Source organism: Marmota marmota, unplaced genomic scaffold, assembly GCF_001458135.2.
Source record: "Marmota marmota marmota unplaced genomic scaffold, marMar, whole genome shotgun sequence".
Lineage (NCBI taxonomy): Eukaryota > Metazoa > Chordata > Mammalia > Rodentia > Sciuridae > Marmota > Marmota marmota.
This window is the reverse complement of record NW_026000168.1, coordinates 11,940,036-11,947,417: the sequence shown is the minus strand read 5'-3', so window position 1 is coordinate 11,947,417 and position 7,382 is coordinate 11,940,036. Positions and strand designations below refer to the sequence as shown.

Below are 7,382 nucleotides of genomic sequence, written 5' to 3'. Positions count from 1 at the left end.
ATTTTTTTTTTTTTTTTTTTTGATCTTTTTTCCTCCTCCCTTTTCCTTTCCCTAATTGCAAGGGAAGCAAGATTAATATTCTTCTTGTCCTAAGCTGAGTTATCTTCCCTTATACTCACTGTCCACAAGAGTAAAGATGCTCTGGACCTGGAAACTGGAAAAACAGCTCTTTCAGATACAAATTACACTTTAATTAGATCTACTGATAATGATGGTTGGAAAAGAGTCTTTGTAGCCCCCTTTTTAAAGCTCTCTGTTCCCCCTAACAATTAGAATAGCAGCTTATATGATGTGAATCCATTGTCTTTCTCCTTCTCTACCAAAACAATACTTTTTCCCTAAACTTTGCCCTCACTACTGGCTTAGCACTGGGGACAAGGACCAAATTTTCAATATCACTCCTGGCCACAATACACCAAGCAACTTGTAGCTGGCACTGATAGTTAGCAAATTTAGCTGCTGCCAACAGTGTTTCTCAGAAAGTGAGGCTACATGAGTCATGGTCTCCAAATCACTGGGTTATGTCAGATTCCATCATGCTCTCTGATATGACTGACAGGACACTGCCAAAATCTGTGCTTTCTTCTTCCTCCCCCTTTTGATTAGGATATGAAATATGTGATCAGCTTTGAGAAGCTACAATTTAGTCATTGTCAGGGGGTGTATGGAGATGATAAACAGTCACAAATAGTCACCTAGCTACATTCTCTTAACCATGTAAGGCTTTGTTTCAAGGAAGGTGTCATGAGATAAAAAAGGATATAAATATATCAGTGCATTACTTCTGATACTGCAGACTCCTACTAGTTGTTAACTAAATGGTAGGTCTCTGGGTACAGTGGAATTTGCCTTTTAAATGTAAATGATGGTACAAATGTCATTCTCTGACTCATGGAATTATGGTCACTAGCTAAACCCCTCTAACAAGATGCTTTGATAATGAGGGTTCTAAAAGAAAGCAGGAGACTAATGTTCAAATAAAATGCATGTAGAGCAAAATATAGGAAGTTCATCAAGAGAAAATACCAGAGAAGACACAGAGTGGAAAAGACAGGGCAGAGAAGTGACCAACAATTCTGCTGTGAAACATCTATGTGTGTTCATGTTGCATGACTCTGGGAGTTGGTGTCCCAACCTTTACAGAGATAAGTGGCAAGGGACGTGGGGAGGTTGGAATGTCATGCACTGAAGATATACCTAAATATCTGTCCCCTCTATATAAACAGACAACATCTATAGTTATCCACCTATGCCATCTATTCAATCCTAGAATGAACGATTCCTTAACTTTCCACATGGCAGAGACATGTGGACCTTAAGTCTCTATTTTACCCTCTTGTGGTAAGAAGAACAACACTTTTCTCCAGTGATGTCTGCACCCTAATTCCTGGAACCTATGAATATGTCCATTACTTGGCAAGGGTGAATTAAGTTTATAGGTGGAATTAAGATTGCTAATGAGGTCACCTTGAGATATCCTGGATGATCCAGGCAGGCTTAAAATAATCAGAAGTTCTCTTTAAGTGAAAAAGGGAAGCAGGAGAGAGTGTTAGGTAACGGAATGTGAGAAAGACTGAGCCACCATGACTGGGTATGAAAGTGGGCAGGGCCATGAGCCAAGGGATGAGGGAAGCTTCTAAAAGTTAGAAAAACTGAGCTCAATGACATCCACCTCAACTTCTGACATCCAAAAACATTGGGCAATAAACTTATGTTTTAATCTCCTAAGGTTGTGGTAATTTGTTACAGCAGCCATATAAAATTAATAGTCTCCCCAGAAACATCTGCAATCAGTGTCATTTTAATGCAGTGAGTTTCCTGGGGCAGAGGTAGTTCTAGGGAATGGTTTTTAAATAACCCCTCTTCTAAAGTTGAGGAAACTTATCTCTAACAGACAGATTTTTCTATGCTCAACCTTATCTTATAGTTCCACACACTATATTCATAGCCACACCAGACTATGATTTTGTGAACATCTCTCTGCATCTCTGTTCTTTGCCTGGAATGCCCTGCCCCAATAGAAAACTCCTTGTGCCCAGCAATCACTTATGTGCCCTTGAAATTTCCAGTTCAAACATCATTTCCTTTTATATTCATCATCTTTAATTTTGGAAAAAATTAAGTTTTCTCCCCTCTGTATCATGAGGCTGAGGTTAGGGTATAAATGATCAGTCTGCTCTACTCTGGAAACAGAGATTGTGTTAGATTTGGTTGGTTGATTTGCTTTGGTTTGGTATGACTTCCTTTGCTGCTCAGCAGGATAGAATTTATCACCCCTCCCTCCTGGGGAAGGTTTAAGCATTAAGACTTCTCTGACCTAGATAAGAGGATGCTAGTTTTCCCATTACTAAAGATCCAGGCTTTGAGTTAAACAAGTCTGTGTTAAATAAGACAAAAGAAGGATTTGAGGAGAGACCACCCCTGAATGAAATGAGGAGCAGGTAATAATTTTCCAGAAGTGAAAAGACAGGAAGGGATAAATTCCAGAGTCACTTGAAAAGTTGTACCATAATACAGTGAACTTGCTATCCCTATTTGTGTGTTTATTGCAGGAAGGTCCCACAGCCTGTCTGCAAAGAGTTTGGGACCCAGAACCATCAACTCCTTGGGAAACGTCTATTAGCACCACTTGGTATTTGTCCCCAGGAATGATGCTATCCAGGCCACAGTATACTTCAGTCCCCTTCTGATGGCCCCATGCTAACACTCTGCTGTGGTTGTATTGTGTCGCCTCCAAAATAATAATAATAAGTCAAAATCTAATCTCAAAGAACTGTTACTGGGAATTTGTTGGAGAATTAGGATATTTATGGAGGCAATCAAGTTGAGATAAGGTCTTGATTGGATGGTGCCCTAATATGATATGTCTGGTCCTTATAAGAAGAGGGAAGTTTGGATAAAGACACACAGGAAAAAGGCCATGTCATGACAGAGTCAGAGAGTAAGTGACATAGCTAAAGGAACACCAAGGATCTCTGGCCAGAATCTGATTCTCTCTTGCTAGGAGGCAATACTTTTAATTCCTTCATTTTGGACTTCTAACCCCTAGAGCTGTAAGAGAATAAACTTCTATTATTTTATGGCCCCCGTTTGTAGTGCTTGGTGAGAGCATCCTTAGGAAACTGATATGCAATGCTTCAGAAGGAAGCCTATTAATTAATAAAAGAAGAGGAGGCCCCAAGACACTAACTTGGGCCCCTGTTTCTGCTACCATAGCTGCACTGGGACCTACATGGGTACAAGGCACTTTTGCTTTCATGGGCCACTTCCTCTGTTAAAAAAAAAAAAATTAAGCATTGGGCTGGGGATGTGGCTCAATGGTAGAGTGCTTCCCTAGCATGCCTGAGATACTGGGTTTGATCTCCAGCCCTGCAAAAAACAACCAAACAAACCAAAAGCAAAATGTACATTTTCCAAAATGTATTTGCAGTATATTCACACCTTCATAGATATAAAGGTGAATGTGTTCATATTACATATTCAAACACATTCTTCAACTTTAAAGTTCAGGGTTTTTCCCCCTGTGATTTTAGAAGAAAGTAAAATATTTTCTTGGGCACCTAAAAATTGTGTGGGCTTATTCACAGGGTCCTGCCTCTATCCAGTGAGTCAATCAATTCTGCTACAGCAGAAGTAGGAAGACAGAAGTTCCAGAAGTTCTCAAAGTTGGGACCAGTGATCAATGATATTTCCATACCTATTTTACATGTCAGTTTTGCAGTTTTCTTTGATATTAATGTATTTGGTTTCTATGAAATGAGTACGGTGTATGATTTTTTTTATGTGTGTGTGAGGAAAAAAGCCCTTAATATACTAATTCATCAGGCTATACTGTAACACCAAGTACCAAGCCATGCTAAGTGCTATAGAAATAAGTGGTAAGTTGTAGACATTCAACAAATATTAACCAACCACATGAAGAAGGAAACAAGGAAACCATCTGACTAAAACATGCTTTGTTTTAAAAATCCTTTAAGCCAAGGGATCCTGGATAAATTCAATTATTTCATTTATTAGAAAGGTTTTCTCCCTGGCAAGTGAGACCTGTACCAAATAAGCAGATGTTCTACTTTTCCATTCTTTAGCAACTGCCCAGAAGTGACACTTCTAGGTGAGAAAAGAACTTTCCCCATTCAAAGTCCAGAAGACTAAACTTTCATTCACTCAATCTTCTTCTTACTAAGTGACTAATCATGAGCAATGTTTCAGTCAGCTTTTTCATTGCTGTGACCAAAAGACCAATAAGAACAATTAGAGGAAAAATAGTTTATTTGGGGTTTCAGAGGTCTCAGTCTATAGACAGCCAGCTCCATTCCTAGGGACTCAAGGTAAAGCTAAATATCATGATGGTAGGGTGTGGTAGAGGAAAACAGCTCAAGACATAACACCAAAAAGCAGAGAGAGAGAGAGAGAGAGAGAGAGAGAGAGAGAGAGAGAGAGAGAGCTTTGCTCACCAGAGACAAAATATATACTCCAAAAGTACACCTCCTCTGATCCACCATCTCCATCCACACCCTAGCTACCTAGAGTCACCACCCAGTTAATCCCTACCAGGGGATTAATTCACGAATTAGGTTAAGGTGCTCATAACCCAATCATTTCACCTCTAAACATTCTTGCATTGTCTTACACATGAGCTTTTGAGGTCACTGTATATCTATAACCATAACAACCAAGTAGTATATATCTCCATCCAGGAGTGGGGGAGATTCATTTAAATCAATGATTTCTGTTGTATTAAGATGAAAGTGTATAATATAATAAAATGCATTTGATAGAAAAATATTAATGAGCCATTTGGACAATGTAGGCATGTATCTATGTTACTTGGAATCCACAAGAAATATTCAAGGGAAAGAGGATTAAATAACCTACAGGCCATTTATTTATTCAAGAAGAGAGAGAAAACATTTTATTTTTATTTTTAAAGAGAGAGTGAGAGAGAGAGAGAGAGAGAGAGAGAGAGAGAGAAATTTTTTAATATTTATTTTTTAGTTCTCAGCAGACACAACATCTTTGTTTGTATGTGGTGCTGAGGATCGAACCCAGGCCACACGCATGCCAGGTGAGCGCGCTACCGCTTGAGCCACATCCCCAGCCCCAAGAGAAAACATTTTAATTGCTTAAAAAATAATGACAAAACTATTGACAGATCATTTTTTTAAAGTGTCCTGAAAAACAATCTGGCAGAGTTTATTAAGATGATGTGATCTAATTGCTTCCTATCTCATTTAAGAGATCTGGTCTCCCTAGGGATACTTTCCTCTTGGCTCTCAGAAACTATTTTATATTATGTAAATTGACATCATCAAGCTACATCAACTGTATCAATTATAATCTACATTCTGTCAACCAAAATGAAAGGTCTTAGACAAGTGAGAGTAACTTATTTTATCATGAATTGCCAGGTACTTAAGCAGACGCTTACACATATCAGCACTCGGAAGAGATTATACAAATAAACACATGCATTAATGAAGCAGGAATAAATTTGGAAAAAGTTAGAAGTTAGGTGGGAGCACCACTACAGGCCTGTAACCCAAGTGAATCAGGAAGCTGAGGCTAAAGATCACAAGTTCAAGGCCAGCCTGGGTAATTTACCAAGACCCTGTTTCAAAAATGGGGGATTGGGTGGGGACGTAGCTCAAATGATTTTGAGTTCAATCCACAGTACCACCAAAAAATTAAATTAAATTAAAAAGTTAGAAATTTACATACAAGTTCATTGAGGTCATATTTATAGTATTACATCTATACTAAGAAGTCTTTATGCAATAGATCTCACAATTATATTATTTTAAGCTGCAGTTCTTAAATTTTGTTAGGTATAGCAATTGCATAGTTATCTTATGTGAAATCCAGACTCCTGGACTCTAAGAAATGATGATGTCAGTAAATATGGATTGAGCTCCAGGAACCTATCTGCATTTGAACAATGAAGTTCAGCATCTGATAAACAATCTGAGAAACACTGCTCTGAACAGTAGACTTTCCCATGACACACATGATTGAACATCCTGGTTAGGAGTCACTCTTCAGATTTATGTAGTTTACATACATTTACATATATATTATTTTACATATTTATTTACATATATTTAAATTTATGCAGTTCACTACATTTTATATTTTATTTTAAAATATATCTATTTTATATTTAGAGATATATCTATGTTTCTATTTTATAGTGATCACCAGAGCATCATAAAGAAACAATTTAATTGAATAAATCATCTTGCAATGCAGTGCTTCTGAAACTTTCACATGCATATGAATCACTGCAGATCCTGTTAAAATGCAGCTTCCCATTCAATGAGTCTGGTATTGGTCTGGGATCTGCATTCTGATGCTGAGCTGTTAGTCATGGGCACATAGTGAGTAGTGATGATATCCTGCATGTCTTTCGAAATTCTGATGCACAACAGACAATCTCCACAAGATACACTTCACTGACCATATTCCTTGGCCAAATAAACATTTTCGTTGCTGTGTTATAGCTCACTCTTGTAAGTTACAGTTCACTATAGAATCATATATTTAAAAAGTTGGGACAAAATTGCTTGTTACTAAGTGAAAGAAGTCAATCTGAAAAAGCTGTCTGCTATATGATTCCAATTACATGACATTGTGAAGAATGTCAAACCATGGAAACAATAAAAGGCCACTGGTTGTCAAGGCTTAGGGAGAAGGAGAGATGAACAGGTAGAGCACACAGGATTGTTAAGACAATGAAACTATATGATGTTATCTACAATGGTGGCTATGTGTCATCATACCTTTGTCTATTCCCATAGAATGCACAACACCAAGGGCGAATCCTCAAGCAATAATGATATATCAATGTTGGTCCATCCTTTACAATAAATATACCACTCTGGTGCAAGCTATTGATAATAGGGACTGTTGTGCATGTCCATGGGACCAAGGAACATATGGGACCTCTCTACACTTTCCTCTCAATTTTGGTGTGAACCTAAAATTGGTCTTTAAAAAAAAAGTGTTTAAAAAATCGTAAGGAGGACAAAGATAGCGGTGAATAGAGTGCATCACCCCCGTGTACCGCATCACTGCGCAGGTGAATAACGAGTTAGAACAGCCAAAAGCTATCTTGTTTGGAATGTCCAGCAAAATTGGGGTGCACCGAAACCGAGAGGAAGGATTTCCATAGCCCGAGGATCGGTTATTGGGGCTCAACTGCGAGTGAACCATGCGCCTGGAGATTCAGGCTGTTTGACTGGCGGCCAGCCCCGCTGCTAGAGACTGCAGCGCGCCAGGAAACAGCGTGTCACCAACACAAAGGAACGGTGCTGCAGATGCTGTGGGGTCCTGCCGGCTATGCCCTCACTGTGCTCCGGGCTGAGTTCTGGGTTTTAGACGGGGGG

The 7,382-nt window shown here is 38.8% G+C and overlaps 1 protein-coding gene across 3 annotated transcripts in view; it reads right to left on the bottom strand.

The window, feature by feature from the left end:
- Window positions 1–7,382, bottom strand: part of Grm7 (glutamate metabotropic receptor 7) — an 839,293-nt gene that overhangs the window by 687,118 nt on the left and 144,793 nt on the right. The window lies entirely within an intron of this gene.